The following is a 20584-nucleotide window of genomic DNA, read 5'->3' as shown; positions in this document are numbered from 1 at the left end:
AGCAGCTGATGAGACAACAGTGTGGTCACAAATGTGGGCATAGCCTAACTGACCCTACCTTACAAACCAACATTCAACAAACCTCACCCAAATCACTGGTCAGGCAGCAGAGGGCTGGACAGCAGCCACGGCAGCCTGAGTTCAGATGTGGATGCAGGCCATGCCAGGACAACCAGGCCTGTGCCAGAGGTTCCCAGAGCCACTCTGGTTCCATTAAGACAGCTTCAGAAACACAGACTGGAATGAAAGATATCATGGAGCTGGACCCATCACTGACAACATTCTCCAAAACTATTCAGGAACCCCAGCAGAAAACGTGCTCTGAGCCCAGACCAAGACCCTGGACTAGAGGATTTCTGTCCACAGGTCTGGCTAAGGATTCTTGTTCTGGTCTCTGATTCTCTTGTGTCTACTAAGAGGAGTGTCGCTCACCAAACTCTCTCCACAAGAGCTTCAGAAAGACGTCAATCACTAAGCTAAGGAGTCGGTATTTTCTGTAGAATTTTCCAATAATCGGTGGTGAGCATGTCATTAAGTTTTTCAACATAAACTTTTTAAAAACAAAAATTACACATCAAGTGCCCTCAAATCCTACGTCTCTGTCATAGCAAATATGCAACAAGTTGGATATAAATCATTGTCCTGGGGCAAGTGCTGACTAAGCACTCACCCAGGATGAGGCGTGTGCCAAGCCGTCTATACACCGAGTCATTTACTCCTTACGCAGACCCCATACAATAGGAGTTCTGTGGGTGTCTCCTGGTTTTTATGTGGAAAAGGGGTTGGAAGTGTATATCTTAAGAAAAAAATATCTTATAAATGCAATTACAGTTTTAGATAGTCTCTTCTTATAAAAGGAATAAAAACGTTGTTGGTTCAAGATTTTAAAGAGGACATTGCCTTGTAGCTATTATTTAAAAATATACGTGTACTTATATGTAATTATATATATGGACTGAGCACCTGTATGCCAGGCTCTGGAATCCAGGGAGAAGCCAGTGATATGATGGGGGAGATGCAGACAACTAAGTATGCGATGGGGTGATACGTGCCTCAAGAGTGGGCTGTGCAGAGTGCACAGGAGGACAGAGGAGGGAGAAACCAGCCCCTGAGTGCCTTGTTTGAGCAAGAACTGCCTTTCACTGAGCGCCAGGCTCCACATTTGAGACTTGACAAACAGTACTTCATTTACACCACATGCCCACCTCGCGAGGCGCTGTTTTCCCCTGACATTTTGTAGCTGAGAAGATGGACCTCGGAGGTTGGGGAGCTTATCCAAAGTCCCATGATCATTAGATTATAGCTTTAGAATTTGAGCCTTAGTCTGTATGATTCCAAGGTTTGTAAATCACAAAAATACACCATATGCCCATCTCACGAGCTCGAGTTCTTTACTCCTGGATGATCAGCTTGCATTCAGAAACAAGCTCCCACATTCACGTGGGAAGGGCTGTTCCCTAGATTTGCTTCACCTCTTCCTCAGTTTCCTTGTCACCTTTATTCTCCCAGAAGCAGATCCAGAGACAGCATTTAACAGAGAGCCAAGGCACAGAATGCTGCTTCATGAAAGGATCTGTGTGCATCTCTTCAGACCCTGGAGATTTGCTGGAGACACTATTCTCATTCTCTCTCTCTCTCTCTCTCTCTCTCTCTCTTTCTCTAATGTCCATAGTCTACCTTCTTACAAAGGGGTTCTCAACAAATAATAATAGGTCCTCTGTTCCTTTTCCCCCTCTGAAACCCACATGATTAGAACTATTGGCCTTAACCCTAACTCTGTAAATGTAATGCAGTGTGTTTAAAACCCAAAGAGAGAAGACACCAGAAAGGCCCTACGTGAGGATAAAGGGCCTCATCATTTAACCCAGGACTGCTGCACACTCTGAGGAACGTAAGGCCAAAAATGCTGGACCTTTCATACAAACAGCTTCCATTTATTTTCTTGCTGTAGCCCAGAGGGAAATGACCTCTAGGACCAATCTATCTAGGCCGAAAGCCTGAGTGTCTCATGGCAGACATATATCCCCACCTTCTTGTTCATGCAAAAGTCTCTACGGGGACAATCACAAGGCATGGGACACCCTGTGGGAAGGCAGATGTTTCAGGGGAACAGAGCCAGCAGAATAAGGCTATTTTGGTCCTAAGGCAGAGTCCAACTGAATTAAACAAAGAGTCCTACCAGCGGTCGGGAGTACCTGGACAGAGTTCTGATCCCCTGGGGCAAGATGATTGGCTGAGTCTCTGGCAAGCATGCCGAGGTCCAGAAGGGGTGACTATTTCCAGCATAGTGAACTAGAGAAAAGCTGAGAAGCCAGAATAGAAACCCAGACAGATCACACACTGTAATTCTAGAACAATCTACAATCTGCTGTTTTCTTAGCTTCCAAGATTTCTTCTAAATCATGTTGTATACCAGTGACAGAAGAATTATTTCACACCCCTGCTCAAGAACCTACTATAGCTCCCTGTTGCCTCCTATTACTGTGGTGATTGTACATCCTCATTTGCTAGAGGGCCCTGGTTTACACTTGTTATCCTCGTGTAATTACTCATGGCATCTCCTACCCCCCTTAACAGTGTTCCAATTTGAATAATCAATTATGTAGTGTCTATCTTTTACCTGCTTCACACTCCTCTGCCCACTTTACCATCTCCCTTTATGCTTTGTTGCCTTCAAATCATTTTGTGTTGATACTGGCTCATTTAAGGGATTAGATTGGATCCACCATTATAACTTGCTTTCCCTTCAACACTGAGTAAACCTATTGACTGCCCTGACTGTGCTGAGCCATGGAAGTTACACATTCAGTAAGGCCCCCGTTCCAGCATGCACAAACCTTTTTGTGTAGCTAACTCTAAAGTCAAACACAAGTGTGTTGGAATCCTGACTGTGCTGTGCGACTTACAAGCTGTGTGATCATGAGCAGATAATCTACTCTCTCTGGACCAGAATTCCCTCACCTATGAAGACAGGTATAATCACAGAGCCTAACTTAGAGGGTTAGTCATAAGCTTTAGGCGAGAAGATGCGGGTGAAGTGCTTAACATGTACCTGCTGGCCGATGGTGGAGGCGCTCACCAGGGCTCCGCCGCCCGCTCAGCATGCTGCCTGACAGCTCCTCCACATAGTGTCCGCACTTACAGCAGTGCTACACTGCTTGCATGGAACATAATTTTGAGGCATATCTGAACAGTTTTGTCTTAGGTCAGATTTGATTTATCCCGGGAGCACTGTCGGCAGGGACGGAGTAAAGGATGAAGGAGAGAGTATATGGAGAAGCAAACCAAGAATGCAAGCTCAGCTCCAGATGAACTTCATTCGGATCCCATGGAGAAGCTGTGGAGCACATAGCACATCACAGAGTAGGTTCCAGCTTGAGCAAGGGGGCTGGCCTTTTGTACCTCACGCATAATGGTCATTAGCCAAGGTCTGGAGGGGTGTATCCTCCCGGGGAATGAATGCAGCTGAGGGATGCAGCTGGCAAAGTGGATGCCACTGTGGGCACCAGCAGCATCCATGGATTTGTGATTCCCACGCCGACCCCTGTACGCCTCACTATGCCTAGACGACCTCAGGAAGACTTTGCAGGCTTGTGCATTTAATACGTGTGACTGCAGGCAAGTCACTTAATTTCTCTAAGACTCAGTTCCTTTATCTGCAAAATGAGGCTGGTAATACTTAATATTGGAGGTTATTCTCAGGATTTAGAAATAACACATTCCTAATCCTGACACTAAATGGGATGGAACTGCACATCTTTTTCTCACAGCCAGATTTTTCTTTGTTCATTATGCACAGAATCTAGGCTCTTCCACTTACGTGCCTTTGCTCATGCTCTCTCTCAACACTCCCCCCTCAAAGTAGCGCCTGATCACACACATACCACACACACACACATACACACACACACCCTTCTGCTCAAATAACACCCACCCAGAGTAACCTCCAATGTATCCTCTACTTTAAATTTCCATATCTAAATCCTTCCTTTTTCCTGAGCCCCATCCACTTCCTCAAATTTACACTGTCCTCACCCTTCTCTGAAATCTCTTTTCACTTAATTCCATATAACTTAACATTTCATTTATTTCTAATTGTTTAGTATTTGTTTAGTCTCTTCCAAACAGATTTTAAATATCTACTCCTCCATCCTCATGCCAGGAGTCAGGCATCCAGGGCTAGACATCTAGTGGGGAATCAGTATATCCTTTAGGTTCAATTAAGAATATTTCTTGGGGATCCCTGGGTGGCTCAACGGTTTAGCGCCTGCCTTCGGCCCAGGGCATGATCCTGGGGTCCCGGGATCGAGTTCTGCTTCTCCCTCTGCCTGTGTCTCTGTCTCTCTCTCTCTCTCTGTCTCTCACTCTCTCTGTCTCTCTCTCGAATAAATAAATAAAACATTTTTTTTAAAAAAAGAATATTTCTTGATCAGAAGAACAACGAAATACCTCAGTTGACCATTTCCATTCTCAGGATTATCAAAGCTAGCAAAATTCTTCCCTCTGATCCGGAGGTGCTTGTCTGACAACCCAGAACAATAGTGCATGTAAAATGCATGATAATGGCTTCCCCTGTAATTTAGCTTACAGATGAATCTTAGGTGAGATTTTTCTATTGGGTTCTAACAGTCTTTGAAAATTGGTGCCCTAGGAGGTGCAAAGTGGAATGCCCAACACAGCTCTGATTATCAACTGCAGCCTATGCATGCATTACCATAAGGGCAGGCCTAAGCTGCTCTCAGCATCCTGAAATCTTTGATTAAATCAAACCTTAAGTATTTAACAAGTGCGGGTGTGTCCTAATTTATGCAATAGGTATGTCTCTAAAGAGATGATTTATGCAAATTGACTTTTTTGGGGGAGAGGGGATCAAATTATAATTGAAATTCCCTTGGAGCACTCTTTGATTGGTAGCATAATGCTACTGGGAATTTTTCTTGTAAATAATTACCATTCAAATATTTAGTTAGTTTTAACATATCATTTTTGGTCTCATCATGTCAGGATATGTGTATATTTTCTCTCTCAGGCTTTTAGAGAAATCAAATTTAAAAGCCACCACAATCCAAATCTATTTTTTTTGGGCATCTTTTCCCCCAATATGAAATAGGTTATTTTACTTGTTTATTTCAAAATGCCACCTAAGGGGCTCTGGATGGCTCCATGGGTTAAGTGTCCAGCTCTCGTTTTCAGCTCAGGTCACACACAATTTCAGGGTTGTAGAATGAAGCCCCACATCAGGCTCCAAACTCAGCACAGAATTTGCTTGGGATTCTCTCCCTCTCCCTCTCCCTCTACCTCTCCCTTCTGCACTCACACTATCTCTCTCTCTCTTTCTCTCTTTTTCAATAAGTAAATCTTCAAAAACATAAAGTAAAATACCACCAATTTTTATGTCAAAATCTCCACTTTAAAAGTCAGGAAATAAAAACTCAGATTAAATATCCAGGGTTACACAGTATATCAGTTTACTAGGGCTGCCATCACCAAGTCCTATAGGCTGGGTGGCTTAAACTACAGAAATTTATTTTTTCACAGTTCTGGAGTCTAGAATTCTGAGATCAAGTTGTTCTCAGGCTTGGTCTCTTCTGAGGCCTCTCTCTGTCTTCTAGATGGCATCCCCTACCCCCACCCCCGTGTCTTCATAGGGTCTTCCCTCTGTACCTAGAGGTACACTAATCTCTTCTTCTAGAGAATCAGTCATATTGGATTAAGGTCCATTCCTAATTACCTAATTTAACCTTAAATACCTCTTTAAAGGCTCAATCTCCAAATTCAGTCACACCTTGAGGGTACTGGGGATTAGTACTACAATTTTAGAATATATAGTTCAGCCCATGCCTCACAGCTAATGAGTGAAGTGCTCAGTCAGATTGGAACCCAGCAACTCAAAGCTCTAAACCAAGGCTCTCTCACACTGTACTTTATGTGTTTATTCCTTGCTATGTGTTGTTTGTGGAATTATTTTAAGAGTAAGGTATCAAGTAAATATGAGGTTTCATTTACATTCCTGTGTTCCATCTACCGCATTTCTGCTCAGCTACAATACCTGAAAACAAAACAAAACCAAAAAACCTTGCCTTCTGCAAAATTGCACATGAAAAATAGCAGACTTTATGGGGAAAAATAAGGTTAGGCAGATCTCTCAGGAACTGTAGATCTTTGTAATAGAGCACTAATAAAAACATTAACTCCTTAAAAGAATCATGAGTAGTTAAATCTCTATTAGCATTAGCACCTCACCTCAAATCAGTCTCCAACATTTGCAGCCTTAAACCCCAGAGCTTGGATGTCCTCTTCCATTAAGATGTATGTATCAAATAATATTTGCTTCTAAAACAGGCCACTTTCATCAAAATTAAAAAATTTGATCCTGAGCACAGTCTTCATAAAGATGGTGCTCATCTTCTAAATATTGTCTAGAAGTACCCTATTCCTGGGCACCAGTGAGCCACAGAGGAATCCTAATCTCTGAACTCCACACATGCTTCTCTCTCCAAGAGCTGGTCTTACACACCTATAATCCTCGTGACAACTCTGCAAAGTAGGTATTTTTATCTTCACTTTTCAGCCAAGGAAACTGAGGCTATCAGAAGTTATGGGACCTCTCCAAAAACAGACACCCAACAGTGTAGAGAAGTATCAGAAGTTATGGGACCTCTCCAAAAACAGACACCCAACAGTGTAGAACAACATTACTTATTCAAAAGCCTTTACCTGTTCCACATTTCACAGGTAAGCTGACCTATTGGATGTAGGTCCAACCGTTCGACCAGCCACCAATTTTAGTTAACTGCAATAATCTTCACCATTCTCACTACTTTGCTCCAAAAAGTGAACAGTCTCATCAAAATATGCTTTCTGACCATTGTGAAGTGGGATGACTTTACTTCTCAGGAGATAGGAAAACAGCAACTGAGATGGTCCATCAATCTTTCACACAAACTGTTACTGTGCCAGCCTCCCAAAGCCTCCTAGAGGCTTTGATTTTTTTTTAACCTAAATCCAGAACTTTATAGTAATCTCTGTTAATTTTCATCATGTTAGTTTAAACCCATTATTCCAGGAATTGGTTATCTTTTTACACTTGTCATTGTATGAACTTTCCCTCACAATCTGGACTTCTCTGCAAATGTGATGAATATTATATATGCCCTCATTTAAGTCATTAATAGACACTGAACAGAACAAGATCAAGGTTAAGACCCTTTCCTCTTCTAAAGAGTCTCTCTCCGTGGTCGCAGAGGCATGCTGTTAATCCAACCAAGTCTTCTGCCATCCAGATTTTTAATGAGAGACTGTATCATCTTGCTGAGAATAAGATAACAGCTTGTCAATGCATTTGGTTCTGACAATTAATAACTGCTTTTCTTTTAGGTACTTAGAAATCATTAGATTTATCATTTGTTTTCAATTATTGCCCAGGATCAGCATTATAATTTCTAGTCCAACAGTTTCTCCTCTCGTTAACAGCAATAGAATGTGCTCATTTCCTGTCTCCTGGACCCACTCATGTTGTGGGCAACATCTCCTTAAGTTTTGTCAGCAGTGGGTTGGTGGTCACGTCTGTAGACTTAGTAAACATCCTGCATACGTTACTCAAAAATTGAGGCATGAATCTATTTAAAGACATGGACTTATTTAAATTTCTTATTCTATCCTAGTCAAATGTGTCCTGTCTAGAGTACTTACCCTACATTTTAGCGTCTGGACATTATGTTCTTCAATAAAGAAATGCATTGATTTTGTCTGTCTCCTTTCCACCTTCTAGCAATATTACAGTTGAACTTCTAACAACCTAGGGGTTTTTAGGAGTGCCAACACTGCCCCCCAGCCCCACATAGTCAAAAGTCCACATGTAACATTTGATGTCCATAACTACTATTAGGCTACTGTTGACCAGAAGCCTTACCAGTAGCATAAAGAATCAATTAACAAATATTTTGTATCTTATATGTATTATATACTGTATTCTTACAATAATGTAAGCTAGAGAAAAAGTGTTATTAAGAATACTGTAAGGAAGATAAAATATTTTTACAGCACTGTACATTTAAAAATCTGTATAGAAGTGGACCTACACAGTTCAAATCCATGTTGTTCAAAGGTCAACCATATTCACCATTCCCAAGTTGCACATCTTTTTTTTCTTGCTCTGAATGTTCTGTTTGGGGTCTTGGGTATTTCATGAGGCTTAATACATTTTATATTTTTAATTTAATTTAATTTAATTTAATTTAATTTTATTTTATTTTATTTTTTAAGATTTTATTTATTTATTTGACGGAGAAAGAGCACAAACAGGGAGAGCAAGAGAGGGAGAAGCAGGCTCCCCATTAAGCAGGGCTTGATCCCAGGGCCCAGGATCATAACTTGAGCCAAAGGCAGATACTTCATCAACTAAACCACCCAGGTGCCCCTATTTTATTTAATTTTATTCTTAAAGAGAAAGAGAGAGTGTATGATTGGTTGGGGGGAGGCAGAGGAAGAGGGAGAGAGAGAATCCTTAACAGGCTCCATGCCCAGTGAAGAGCCCAATGCAGGGCTTGATCTCATGACTTTGAGAGTGTGACCTGAGCCAAAATCAAGACTCAGACACTTAACTGACTGAACCACCCAGGTATCTCAATGCATTTTAAAATTAACCCTTCTTATACCCTCCAAACAAGACTGTCCCTTTTCCACTAATCCTCATTAATGTGGCCATTCTTCCATAGCTCCTTACAATCTGAGCTCATTGAAGAACTCCTTGGGCAATCACATTTCTCTCTTTTGACATCTCTCCTAATATTTTGAGTGACTTCTTCAAGATTTTTGAACAAGATTTTTTGTGTTTTTGTCTCAAATCACTTTAAATATGAAAGATATATTTGCTTCACAGGTTTATGGATGTTTGGGAAATATTATAACATATATCTTGGAATTTGCATGTTTTCCTAATTTACATAACAGCTTAATATTTTGAAGAGCTTACAAGGCTTCAATAACTAAACTTGGATCTTAGTGTTATTGTTTTCATGTTGCTACCACATTGCTTTAATTATGAGACTCCTATAATCAATCTATGAAATATATAATTCTTTGTGGGGTTTTTTAAAAGAATTATTTATTTATTTAGAGACAGAGAGAGTGAGAGAGTGAACATGAGCAGAGAGGGGGTAGAGGGAAAAAGAGAGAATTCTCGAGTAGACTCCCTAAAGAGCATGAAACCCCATGTGGGGCTCCATCCCAGGACCCTGAGATTAAGACCTGAGCTGAACCCAACAGTTGGACACTAAACAAACTGAGCCACCCAGGCAGCCCATCATTATTTTTAAATTAGTAAACTAAGACACTAACTTGATCATATTTACATAAAGGTAGAGTAATCAATTCAATTAAAAATTTTATAGTATTTTAATGGACACTATACTGGTTAAATATTAAATTAGTAGTTTCAGTCTCATTTTCAGTTCAACAAAATGTTTAAAACTCCTTAAAAAATCTGGGAACTTGGCAAAAGCCAAAACATATTTTGTCAATATATCTATCTTAATTTTTAAACCCATGTGAACCCTAGAATAACTTCATTCATCTGCTTTTTATTAATTTATCCCGAACTCATCAAAATATAACATTGAAAGAACTACTTGATGTCTCCAGAATTTAAATTTTTAAGTAGTCTTCTTGGAATTATAGTAAGTAGGAATCAACCCCCAAACATCCAAAATTTATTTCAAAATGTATAATTTTATAGATGAAAACTTAATTAAACTTACTTAGAGACACTTGACGAGGTTGTAAGAGCTTATGGATAAACAATGGGTTCTGCAGCTCTTTACTCTGGAAGGCTAAAGCATTATTTGCTAAGAGAAGTGCATGTATGGGGCACCTGGATGGCTCAGTCAGTTAAGTGTCTGCCTTTGGCTCAGGTTATGATCCTAGGGTCTTGGGATGGAGCCCCACATTGGGTACCCTGCTCAGTAAGGGAGTCTGCTTATCCCTCTCTCTCTACCCCTGTTTGGGCTCTGTCACTCACTCACTCACTCACTCACTCTCTCTCTCAAATAAATAAAATGAAAAAATGAAAAAAAAAAAGTGCATGCCAGTAAACAAAAGCAATCAACCCATGCCGTGCCTCTGTCCACATCTTCTCCCCATCTAGTTGACATGGATGTCATAATGCAGAAATTTTAAGCTGAGGCACAGTGACCTACAAGAATACAGCCCAACTAATGATAATGCCAAGTGGTAGGAAGAAGATACACCGGGGATTAAAACTGACTTTGGCATGAGAGATGTTCTGTTCTTGGCCATCTGTGTGTTTTCCCTCCCCAACATACTGCGTGGCCCATAATAGGCCTTCAAAAATATTCATTAAATAAATGTACTAACAGATTAAAGAATGAGTGACTCTGTGGCCCACTACTTAGTAGACTTGAGACTGCCAACAGACTTCATGCTAAAGTCAAGAATGTGTCTGGACCTCAACAAGACTAAGCTTACAGACGGGTATCATAGATGCTGGCAAGAGGTAACAAGTGTCTACTAGAAAGAAGCTAACTAGTGGTGTGTTAGTGAAAGTTTAAGAACTAACTTGCCAGGGGAAAAAAAATCCCTGATTTACAGCATTACTCAATTTTCAGAGTGTAAATATTCCCAGTGACCAAAGAGACATCACTGAGTGAAGAGTTGGGAAGAGATGCACACAGTCCATAATCCCTGATACAGTGTGAGTGGCTTCAGTGCACTAGTAAGCTACTCAGGACATCAGCAGTATCCAGTACTTACATGTACATTATGACCCCTTTTTCTTGCATGTGTGTATATATGATTTTATTCAAATAAAAAATGAGATGAAATACCTTAATCTCTGACTATACAGAAATGCAAAAATTTAAATTGACAAAGTAGTTGAATATTTATGGGCATGGGAAGATATTCTGTATCGATATTTATTGATGGGGGGGAAATGTCAAAACAGCTAATATAGCATAGCACTCTAGTAAAAATATAAATGCATAATCAGTTTGACACCCAGAACAGTTCAGAGTGAAACTGTAGGGTATCAAAGAAAGAGTTCAAGTATCAAAAATAATCAGGGAAAATAGAGATCTTAGTTACGAAGGACTATATGGACTTCTCATCGGTAGCAAAAGAGACCAGAAAATCATTGAATAGTGCCTTCAAAGTGTTGGAAAAAAATACTGCTAACCTAGAATCCTATAACCAACTAAACTGTCATTGAGAAATGAAGGACAAGTAAGGATAAGAGGATAGGCAGAAATCATCACTGGAAGAAATGCTAAAGGAATCCGACAGACCTGCTAAAATAAAAGACTAGATATAGAAAAAGTAGAATGCCAAAAGTGAATTAAAAGCATATAAATTGGTGCTAAAATTTTAAGAGTAACTACTAAAACTCTAAAAAGAGATTCTAAAACTTTTAACCCTTTAAGAATTTTTAAAATGTAATTGACCTAAAAGAAGCAAGAAAAAAGAAAATAGAAAAAAAGCATCCAAAGCATAGTAAATAGGATATACAAGTAATAAAAATAAATTTAAGTGTAATTAAATGTTATTAATGTAATTAAATAAATGTAATTAAATAAGTTATAAATGTAATTAAATGAAATTCATCAGTTAAAACACAGAGGTTGTTGAGTTGGGAAAAAAAATCCAGCTGTATACTACTTACAAGAGACACATCTAAAACAAACGGACCTCAAAAAAAAAAAAACTAGTAAATAAATAAAACAAATTGATATTGGGAAGGATTTTTAAATACATCCTCACTTAATATTGAGGTTGAAGTTGCTAAAGTCTTGCCATGTCAGACACTGACATTCTAAGTAACCACTGTTAAAAACTTGATCAGAGAGATGCCTGGGTAGCTCAGCGGTTGAGCGTCTGCCTCTCACTCAGGGCATGATCCCGGGTTCGGAATTGAGTCCCGCATAGAGCTCCCTGCAAGGAGCCTGCTTCTCCCTCTGTCTATGTCTCTGTCTCTCTCTGTGTGTGTTTCTCATGAATAGATAAATAAGTCTTTAAAAAGAAAAAAACTTGATCAAGGCTGCCTTTAATGCAATATATGTGGTACTTTTACATACTTGTGCATATACATGTGCACATATATATGTGTATGTATGTACGTATATATATACCTATATACACTGTGTATAAGTGTGATTTCCAAGTCTCCTTGGCATTAGAGCTTTTTGCCTTCTAAAAGGACTTTTTCTTTTTTAATTTATTTATTCATAAGAGACACACACACACAGAGGCAGAGACATAGACAGAGGGAGAAGGAGAAGCAGGCTCCTCACAAGGAGCCTGATGCGGGACTCGATCCGGGATCCCGGGATCACAACCTGAGCCGAAGGCAGATGCCCAACTGCTGAGCCACCCAGGTGTCCCTCTAAAAGGATATCTAGGCCATGTTCTAAATATCCTGATCAGAATCTTTCCATCAAATAAGCTAAGTACAGTTTTATGATCCAGAAGAAAGTGTGCACACACATAAAGACAGCCAGCCAACAGCCATAGAATGTTCCCACTGTAAAGACTTGAATGATCCCCTAGAAGACGTTCTTTGAAGGTCTCAGACCCTTTGGAGACTGAATAGTTATGAACCCAGGAAAAAAAAATAATGTCCTAAACAAAATTATGCATGCTATTTGTGGGAATTATGGGGGATTTGGGCATCCCCCAAAAGTGAATCCTGGAAACATGCTAAAAGCCATAAATGGACCCCAGTTCACGAACGTACATTGACAAGATAAACAAAAAGAGTTACTAGGAAAAAAAGGCATTAAGGATGCCCAAGGCTGCCTGCCCAGGTTTTGGCAGAAGCAGAACAGAGTCAGGGCCCGGGTCCCTCAACCCCCCATGCAATGTTCCATCCACCAATGCTCAATTTATATTTCCCTACACTCCTGGTGCCATTCCTTGAAAGAACATTTCTAACATAAATGGAGGAAATCTGACAAAAATGTCAGGTAACATCTCCTTCTATTCCTTCTATCTTCAGAGCTATTTTAAATGAAATTCTTAAGCCAAATGATTAGTTAACTATTTGTTCAATGAATACAGAAGGGCCATGTGGCCCAAATTATGACGACAGAATCATCGTAATGTAAGCTATGTTTAGCGAGGCCTTCTTGAAGATACATCATGCTTTAAAAATCAGGCATGCACATAAAGAGAAAACATGGAACAACCAGGGTTAAGGCAGGTTAGTCTCTTAAAAATGTATCCTTTCTAATAAGGGGCTCCCCAGGTTTTAGAATGTTACTTGTCTCTTGAAAGCACCTTGGGTAATAACAGAAAAATCTACTTTAGAATTATAAATCATTATTAATAATTACATATATATTTTTAACTGAGTGGAGATGGAAATGGTCTTTTACTAATTCCACAAAACTAGTCATGTCTTTTAAAAGACATGTTTTAATAACTAGTCAAGAGTTTTTAAAATAAGGACTAGGATTGAGCACCATGGTCAGGAGACAGAAACAAGAAAATCTTTGACTTCAAAAACTGCATTCAATTTCTTTCTTACCCTGCCTCAAAGCTAAGTTTTCTATACTTCACTTTCATTTTTGAGAAACGTAGTTGTTTGAGGGGCACCTGGGTGCCTCCGTCAGTTAAGCATCCAACTATTGATTTTGGCTCAGGTCGTGATCTCAGGGTCCTGGGATCAAGCCCCACATCAGTCTCCAGGCTCACCAGGGAATCTGTTTAAGGATTCTCTCTCCCTTACCTCTGCCCCTATCCCTTCTTGCACCCTCTCTCTTCTTCTTTCTCTCTCTCAAATAAATAATAAATCATAAAAAAAAGAAATGCAACCCAAACTTTTTATAAGTGAGGTTAAGTATGGTTAAACAGGTTAAACAGGTGAGGTTAAGTAAGGTTAAAACATAATAATTTTATGTTTTAGCTATTAAAGTATCCTCTCATTCAGTGGAATGTGTTAAAGATGGAGGAATAAAATAAAATTTATGTTCCCCCATAAATATGAAGGACACTGTCTTGAGTCACTGCCTATGGGTTTTATTAACACTGACATCTGGTACTGAAAGTCTATCCCATTGTCAAAAAAGAGACAATACATTTGGGAATTTTATGATTGACTGGATCCAGAAACAAATTCAAATTTTAATATTGTTACTCCCAAATGAATTTCTGAACTTTCCATACTGGATGAGTGATTCAGAGACATGCAAGGTTGATTTAAATAGTGTGCATGGTAGGACCTGTGAAAGAAGAGGAATAGAAAGTTAACCCTCCCCCACCAAATTGTAAACTCTAGGAGGACAGGCTCCTTTAACTTCTTCATAGCCATGTCCCTTGTGCTTAGCACGAAGTCTAAGAACATATTTACTGAACCAATGAACTAATGTATAAATTTTCCTGTATACTTATATTTTTTATTTGAAACATCTAGACTTTAGCATCTGGAAGAATTTATTTAAAGCTCTTGAAAAAAAAAAAAAAGCAGTCCCTAACCCTGTAATTTTGTGTAAGCACAGAGAGGAAAAGAGGGAAAAGGGGACTACACATCAAAATATGGTCCAAAGATCCAATTCAATGGGTAGTGAATATCTACTTATAAAATTATCTGCCTCATAATGTTTGGTTTCAAAATATGCAAGTGAGAGTTCTCAGGATCACCTGGGCAGTATCTACTAGTCAAGTCCTGACAGGACCAAGAATAGTATGACAGAGTCATGAACACAAAGCGAATCTGATACATTGGAAGGTCATGCCAGTCAATCGCTTCTATTTCTGTCTTTGTCCACCTTTCAAACCTTTTGCCAACCCCTGCTACTCACCCCGTCATTCATTATTACACCTAAAATGTCACACCTTGCTTGGCTTTTGGTCTCTACATTTCTCCTTCCACCCCACCTAGAACCTTTTGATCCCCACATGTAGGCTTGCCTTCCTCTTCCTATTTTCAGTACCTTAGCCGTGAGACATTCCAGCTTTCTTGTCAGTGCTCTGTCTACAAGCCAAGAGCAAATTTGGATTGAATTTTAAGACCATACAGCAGTTTGCTCATCTCTATCTCTTGGGCAAAGTCATGAATGACATGTAAACATGTACACATAGGCATACGCATGAGCATACATGTTAACACATACACATACATACACAGAGACATACACATACATCTTGTATAACCAATAATGGAAGCATTTCCCTAGTAGCTAATATCTAAAAAACTTATAGGACTGTCTTTTATAGTACAGCACTGTGATGAATATTACGCATATTGGCAAACCCTCTACATTGCATGACAATGTGTTTTGTGGTATAGCAAAGATTAATCATTTCTGAACAGTTTTAATGGCCAATGGATTTGAACCAAGTGGAATTTGTTGGAGCTCCTGCCTAAAGGATGCTTACTGGCTAACTCCATCTAAACACTGGCTTGGTGACCAAATGTCCATTGGTTCCTGAGAACTGAGGTTTCTCTTCTCAATGACACCTGAATGGGTCTTTAACTGATGCTAATAAAATGGTCATCATTGGAAAAAATGGGGGGAAAAAACCTTGTAGAATCAACTTAAATTATCTTGTTTATCTGTGTATCTATTTTTTATGCACTCATCCATGATATATACATAAAGTTTTAGAGCTGCCTGGCACCTACTAAGCATCATATAAGAATTCACTATTATAAGTAGCATGGGCAAGACTTACCATTGGGTAATGTGGCTTTGCCAAAGTCTGAGTTTTCTCCTCCTGTTGTCTGTTCTGTATCTAGTACTGTCTCTTCTTCTCTTTCCATGTTACTTGTTCTATACTGGTTTTGTCTTCTGTATTCACCACTGAAATGCTAACTGGAAAATCAAAAAGCACATAACACTCCAGGCAAATACTCGAAATTCAATCAACCAAATAAATAAATAAATAAATAAATAAATAAATTCAATCAACAGAACATTTTGATTTTTTAACCTTACTTATAAGAATTCGTTCACTCATTTTCTTTTCACTGCTATTAATGTTATGTACATCTCTGCATCCAGATTGAACTTATTTGACACCTTGTAGTAACACTTCACTTTTCATGAAGACTTCTCAGGACACCTTTGCAGGCTTATAAATGAGTCTCCAACTAACAGTGGGAAACTATTTACAGACTTAAGCAGGCTTAGAAAGGAAAGAAGAGATTCCCACAAAGTGATTTTCCTATCTTTCTTACTCCCAGATAATGCAACTAAAATATATAGTTTGCAATCAGCAAGAGAGAAGAGAAGAGAAAATACAGTTTTAATCATCACATATGTGCTATAAGTTGCACAACTATAAGCTATTTTGTTGATTTATCTTTTCATTTCAATATAATAGGTTTTTAATCAATGCTTATTTTATAAATAAGTCAGTCAGTAAAGCATATTTCATTCACCAGCACATCTAATCTTATATCATCCTAATATAAATGGGGGTTTATTACCTACACCACAATTGTTTTATACTACTTCACAAATATGAAGAGAAAAACAAACATTCTAAGGTATTTACCACCTGAAACAAATACAAATCTTGCTATGTCCTTGACAGGATCGGTTAGGGATCTGAATTGGTTCAGGAGGATCACATTGGAGTCTATTCCAGTATGATTTGCTCCTACTATTAAAATCATTTTACTGAAAAAAAAATCATTTTACTGAATGCCTAAGTCAAAGAGCCTTTTCCTCCTATAGCAAGTATTATACCCAGGAAAAAATGAAGACCCCACTTTGTAAAATTTCACCATTATTTAGTTAACTACGCCTTAGATAGGTACTACCCAAAGTAAATTTTATACTTTTTTTTAAGATTTTATTTATTTATTCATGAGAGACACAGAGAGAGAGAGAGAGAGGCAGAGACACAGGCAGAGAGAGAAGCAGGCTCCACGCAGAGAGCCGGATGTGGGACTCGATCCCGGCTCTCCAGGATCACGCCCTGGGCCAAAGGCGGCACTAAACTGCTGAGCCACCCCGGCTGCCCCCCAAAGTAAGTTTTATTTCCTTTCTTTTTAACTAAAAAAATAGGCAAATTAGCAAGTTAAAAAAATCACAATAAGTGTTCTTTGAAAAAAAAAAATGCCATAGACTATGTAGTTAATGCTTTCTGACAGCATAATCTAACCTGAAAAAAATGGAAATAAAACAGTGTAGTTTATTCAATTTTAGTCATTCATTCCTTTTTTTTACACAAGTCTGTTCTTATTTCTTCAAAACTTAAAAAGAAGGCTGAGCAGATTAAGTAACAAAACGGAGCATGTTCTACCTCATATGATATAAGGACTAAACTCTCAGGAGAGTGATAAAAGTCTGGCTTTTTACCTAGAAAATTAGAGCTTGGAAACCATTTGGTCAGAGGTCACAGGCCAATGCCTTCAGGCTGAATTAGGCCCAGTGCCACAGGCCAATAGGTATGAATAAGACACCAATATTTAGAAATCATGGATTTCCTATAAAAAGTTTAGATTTCTAGTTCCTCAAAAAACAGAAACAAGCAAACCAAAAACTAGGTTGTGGGCTCCTTGGGCCTGGAGAGTCTCCCCTCTGGGTGAGAGGCCAAAGCTGAGGGAGCCTCAGTGCCCCCAGATATTCTGAGTTGCCTGCATTCCCTTTGGGCTGCTGTAGAAATAAGTAGGCCAAGCCCAACTTATCATTCTTGTCAATCCTGCAACCTGGACCAGAAACAGAGTAGAATCCAGACTCAAAAGGATATAATTCTGCCATTTTGAGTTTTTGCTTATTTATCCATTTTACAATTGGTGAGAGCACATGACAAATCTCTAATGCCAAAAGCTGTTCTCAGCATAAATGGCCACATTTTAATCAGCACAATATTCACACTGAAACAGAATTATTGTTTGGGCTGCTAGCAAACCTCAACAGGTTGTAAGTTCTTTGAGAGGAGAGAAATCTTCAACCAGGCCCTCTCTCACCATCATGCCACACCGTCACAGCCCTGTGGGGTGATGAATACCTAGGAGAAGGTGAGATGGGCTGAGTGTCTGAAGGGAAGAGTCACAGTTGGAGTAACTACTTATTACTCTGGCTTTCACATGTAAGTAAAAGACACGTCACAGCACTGCTTAAGAACATACAAAGGGGGGCACCTGGGGAGCTCAGTCAGTTAAGCATCTGACTTCGGCTTAGGTCATGATCACAGGGTCCTGGGATGGAGACCCAAGCTCCACATTGGCCCTGTGTCAGCACCCCCTACTTCCACCCCCCACCCCCCACCCTCGCTGGCTCAGCAGGGAGTCTGCTTGTCCTTCTCCCTCAGCCCCTCCTCCTGGTCCTGTTCTCTCTCTCTCACTCTCAAATAAATAAATAAAATCTTAAGAAAAAAAAAAAGAAAAAACATACAAAGGAAACTCAAACATTGAAGTCAATTCCTAAAATATTCTAATTACATTGCTATTTCACAAAATGGGCTTCAGAGGCTGAGTTACCTTAGTAACTGGCTCCATGCATTTCATAGCCTATGTTACATCAACCACCAATTTAGGAAAGAAATATTTGAACAGTAAGGAATGAAATGTTTCTTCACCATAACTGATTTTCCTTATCCTTTAAGAGGTTAAAATCACTGATACTTTTCATTTAGTGAAAAAAACGAATCCAAATTTCAGTGAACATAAATATTTTTAAGAATAAAAACCACTTAAATGTAAAACTGAAATTGCTTTGAAGTGATTCATGAAGACAGAAATAATAGTCAAAAATAAGCATTCAGAATCTGAAACAAATTCATTTTATGAAGCAAAATGCATGGAATCAAATAATTTTCCATAGCAATAAATATAATTTTCCTTAGGGAGTTTGGAAAAGTTCTGATTGATAAGCTTTGTCAGAGAAAGACTGCTTTTTGAGGTAGTAAATCGCCTACTGACATATTCTCCACAAAGCTTCAGTGTTTAATACCAAGCTGCTGGGATACAAGTACAAAGACATCAATTATCCCAAAATAGATTGGGGCAGAGTCCAGTTCACTTATTAGTCCTTTAGGCTATGTCCACAGGGGACAGAGAGAAATAGAGATTTGGCAATCAACTGGTTAATTTGATCATTGCAGACAACTGCGTTGTATAATTTAGGTCGGAAACATACCCTGACCTGGTATTCCTAATTTGGAACATTCATCAAATTAATCAAATAATCACCAATGCTCAATTTCACTATACCCTGTAAACAGAGTCCTAGCATCAATGATCAAGTTTTCACTTACAATTATAAACAGAATGTGCCATTATCTGAGCAACTGCACCTTTTAGATGGTGTCCCATTTCCTACATAACCCTTCCAAACCATCTTCATTCTCCCCGGCTAGCAGACTGATTCCCTCTATCCTTGTCCTTCCTGCACAGATGCTCTCGCCTCCTAGCATACAAGGAAAATGGAGCCCATCAGCTAGGAACTCCCTCAGATCCCCATTTCTCAACACATATAGGAACACTCTCTGTAGCAGCACCCTCCTTAACTCTTGTCTCAACAAGAGAGCTTTCTTTTATAAAACTGCCTTCTAGCACCTTCTCCAGATCTCATCAATACCACTTCTCAGGGACGATGGTCCATCTTCCTTATCTTTAACCTTTCTCTTTATACTAGTTGAGTCAACTTAACATATAAACAAACGAACCTTTGTCCAAAATTTTAAATTAGTAGAACTTCTCTGGAAAGTAATCTGACAATAGGCATCTAAGTGCCTTAAAAAGTTCAGGTCCTTTGACCAAATAAATTCCTCTTCTAGAAACCAGTTCTAGAAAAATAGTACAAAATATGGACCAAGCTTAATTTCAAAGATATTTCTGGCAGTGTCATTATGAGGAGAAATATGAAAAGAGAAACTAAATATTTAACAGCAAGAGGAAGATTTCTAAAGAGTTTCTAATGTTGGGGAAAATATCAAGTGAGAAAGTTACACAAATGAAATTGACAGCTTGTCTGTAAGATGGAGCCAGTGAGTGCAAATACGTGTATACCATAGGATGAAGTGGAGCTCCCTCTGCCAGCGACACTATTCGAGCATCAGGAGATAAGTGTCTGCTTTACTGCCCCATCCCTCAGCAACTAATGCAGTGCAGAAGGCGGACAGCTAACAAGAATTTGTTGAATGAATGAATGAATGAATGCGAAGTTTTATCTCTGTCAAATAACTCCATATGGAGAAATACCCAGGGAGCAGGGAGGGAGGAGAAGGGTCTAGCCAATTAAATCTGCCAAATCCACCCCGGTAATTAATGCAGAGACAGATGCTAAAGCCAGTCCTCTGTATGTGCAAAGCAGAATCTGTCATCATTTACATGGTCCCTTCTCAACTTGGTTAAAATGCATGGAAAAGACTGGAAGGGAATGGTTAAAACTAGCAGCACTGTTTAGAGTGGTAAAATTACACATGATCTTTTGGCTTTTAATACCCTCCTCTACTGTCCTAATATTCAGTAATGAATATATACCCTATAATTTAAAAGAAAGTTTTAAAATAAAACCCTGCATTGACTCTACATAGCCCTGTAGCTATGTGCCTCTTCTCCTTACAAGCAAGTCTCTTGGAATTATCTTCCAAATCCTCAGCCTTCCTTTGCTCACCC

At 39.1% G+C, this 20584-nt stretch overlaps 1 long non-coding RNA gene across 9 annotated transcripts in view; it reads right to left on the bottom strand.

Moving 5' to 3' along the window:
- The window catches only part of LOC140622060 (uncharacterized), a 106123-nt gene that overhangs the window by 68867 nt on the left and 16672 nt on the right, over positions 1-20584 (bottom strand). For all 9 annotated transcript variants that reach the window (XR_012021771.1, XR_012021770.1, XR_012021767.1 and 6 more), the window contains exon 4: positions 15688-15827. This is a non-coding gene — a long non-coding RNA (uncharacterized lncRNA). The remainder of the gene's footprint in view (positions 1-15687; positions 15828-20584) is intronic.

This window comes from Canis lupus, chromosome 31 (assembly GCF_048164855.1).
Source record: "Canis lupus baileyi chromosome 31, mCanLup2.hap1, whole genome shotgun sequence".
NCBI classification, from domain to species: domain Eukaryota; kingdom Metazoa; phylum Chordata; class Mammalia; order Carnivora; family Canidae; genus Canis; species Canis lupus.
The sequence above is the reverse complement of the archived record's forward strand: the minus strand, read 5'-3'. Positions and strand labels throughout refer to the sequence as shown.